We start from the raw sequence: 3083 nt of genomic DNA on the forward strand, positions 1-3083 counted from the left end.
TATCACGTTTTTAGGTCGAGACGGCTTTAATAGGCGAAGAGGCGGCGCGAGGGGGCACACAGGGGCTCCCCACCATAGGCCGGCGCGGGCCCAGGCCAGGCCGCGCCGCCTTATGGTGTGGTGGCCCTCTGGCCCCTCTCCGACTCTTCTCCGGTGTTCTAGATGCTTCCGGGAAAAATAGGAGGTTTGGTCTTCGTTTCGTCGAATTCCGAGAATATTGCCCGAACAGCCTTTTTGGAACCAAAAACGGCGAGAAAACGAGAACTGGCACTGTGGCATCTTGTTAATAGGTTAGTTCCGGAAAACGCATAAAAACATTATAAAGTGCAAGCAAAACATGTAAGTATTGTCATAAAACAAGCATGGAACGACAGAAATTATGGATACGTCGGGGACGTATCACATCACGGCACCAAAACCAGTTCCAGAGGCATCACATTCCACAATGAACGGAGCTGTAAAATCAGGCAACTAAAGAACCGGTGCAGTAGTGAGTGCAACCTTAAGGGCCTCAAATGCGGTTGCCGCCTGGTCAGTCCAGAGAAATCCATCCTTCTTCAGTAGTGCGGTGAGGGGCGCCGCAATGGTGCCGAACCCCTTAATGAACTTGCGGTAGTATCCCGCCAAACCCAAGAATCCCCACACAGCTCGAACTGTACGGGGTGCCGGCTAGTCGACCACGACAAGGACCTTATCGCTGTCCATGGCCACTCCTTCCGCAGAGATGACGTGTCCCAGATAGGCCATAGATTCCTCCCCAAAAGAGCACTTGGAGCGCTTGAGATACAACTGATGTGTGCGCATAGCCTCCAAGACGAGCTTGAGATGGCGAAGGTGGTCCGACCACGAGGAACTGTATATCAAAATGTCGTCAAAGAAAACCAGAACAAATCGACGAAGGAAAGGTCCAAGTACATCGTTCATCAGTGCTTGGAAGGTCGCCGGCGCATTGGTTAACCCAACTGCCATCACCACAAACTCGAAAAGGCCCTCATGAGTGCGGAACGTCGTTTTGTGGATGTCTTCCGGGGCCATTCGAACTTGATGGTAGCCTTATCGTAGTCGGGCGCCTTTCAGCTCGTCTAGCAGCTCATCCACAACTGGAATAGGGAACTTGTCCTTGATGGTGACCATGTTGAGACCACGAAAATCGATACAAAAACGCCATGTACCATCATGCTTGCGTACCAGGAGCACAGGTGACGAGAACGCCGACGAGCTTTGGCGGATAAGGCCCCGAGCAAGCATCTCTGCACATTGACGTTCCAGTTCATCCTTCTGAATAGCCGGGTAGCGGTAGGGCCGGATGGCGACGGGCTGCATCCCAGGAATAAGGTGAATATGATGGTCATGAGCTTGTGGCGGCGGTAGACCCTGGGGCTCGGCGAAGACGTCCGAGAACGCGGCCAGGAGGCTGTCGAGAAGAGCTCTGCCCTCGCAGACATGTAGGTGTGCAGGCCGGCCTGAAGAACCAAGACCTGTCCACTCCACCCGATGGTCCGTGTGCCAAAACGACATCCACTGAGTGGTGAAATCCCACACAATGGGTCCGAGCGTCTTGAGAAAACGTGTACCAAGCACAACGTCAAACCCGCCCAATGGAATGGCGTGCAAGTTGACCAGAAAAATTCTCCGTGTCAATTGTGATTGCTGCCTGCTTGAGTACTCCACGACAAGTAACCCGGTCCCCATTAGCAACTGTGACTCCAAGGCGGCGATCAGAGGAGAAGGGCAACCCCACAACAGTGGCCAACTCCTCGTGAATGAAGTTATGCGTACTACCAGAATCCAGCAGGGCAACCAGGTCACGATCCCCGATACGTATAGCAACCTGCATGGTATCGCTGGTGGGAATTCCAGTGACAGCGAGAAGTGAAATTTTGGCCTCCTCATGTGCATCTGCTAAGGGCTCCTCCTCGTCATCAGCGGACTGTATGTAGAACAACCGTTTGCAATGATGTCCCCGCACAAACTTCTCGTCACAATTGAAACACAGGTTCTTGGCACGGCGGTCGTCCATCTCAGCAGGGGTGAGCTTTTTGAAAACGAGTGCTGGTGCTAACCCGGCTGATTCTTGGGCTGCTGGAGTGGGGCTGGCTGCGGTCCTGGACGGGCGGATTGGCCGAGTCGCAGTTGTGGCGGCTCCAGTAACAATGTTCAGGTGCTCGAAGGATATGGCCAAGTCCATCGCGGCGTCGAGCGTAGCAGGTTTCAGCATCTCCACCTCCGTCTTCATGGGCTCCCCCAAATTATTGGTGAATATATCCCGCTCCTCGGCGTCGGCGATTGGCTGGATCCGTGAGAGATTTTCGAGGAAGCGCTTGGAGTAATCCGCGATAGTGCTAGTACGGCGTGTCGAGATCAGCTCACCGAAGGGGTTGGCGCGCGTCGGTGGTCCGAAGTGGTTGGAGATTAGGGTCTGAAACTCCCCCCAAGACGGTCGCTGACCCAGTTTTGCCTCGAGGTGGCCGTACCATAAGGCGGCGACGTCGGTGAGGTGGTACGAAGCCAACCAGGTCTTATCGGATTCCTGCGTTCGCTGACCGAGGAAGAAGAGGTTGCAACGCGTCAACCATGGTCGTGGGTCGCTTGCCCCATCAAAGAGGGGAAAGTCGATTTTGTAGAGGCGGGGGGCGCTATCAGATGCGTCCGCCATGGCCAGCGGTACACCAACCCTGGCCGTAGACGTTGGCGCCTGCATGAGCCCTAGGCCGCCAAGTTGGGGCGCGCCCTTCCCTTCAAGGCGAAGGAGAGCGAGATTGTGGGCACGTTGCTGCTGAACTATATCCGCGATATCGCCCTGAAACTTTTGGAGCGTCTCGGCGATGGACTTGAGGGTGGCGCAGTCCTCCGCACGTTCAACCCTTGCTTGGTGATTTTCATCGGCGAGGCTAGTGAGGGTGGCAAGCACAGATTGGTGATCCTCCTGCTGTTTGGCGATGATCTCGGCTAGGGTTTGCGGAGGTGGCGGCGGAGGCTCCATGGCAGCCGCCGGGATCGAATATGAATCTGATATCAAGTTGTCACGGGTTGGGGGAGGATTGGATCATAGGTTGTAGTTGTGATCGGTGGGAGGCTTAGCG

Source organism: Lolium rigidum, chromosome 3 (assembly GCF_022539505.1).
Source record: "Lolium rigidum isolate FL_2022 chromosome 3, APGP_CSIRO_Lrig_0.1, whole genome shotgun sequence".
NCBI classification, from domain to species: Eukaryota; Viridiplantae; Streptophyta; class Magnoliopsida; order Poales; family Poaceae; genus Lolium; species Lolium rigidum.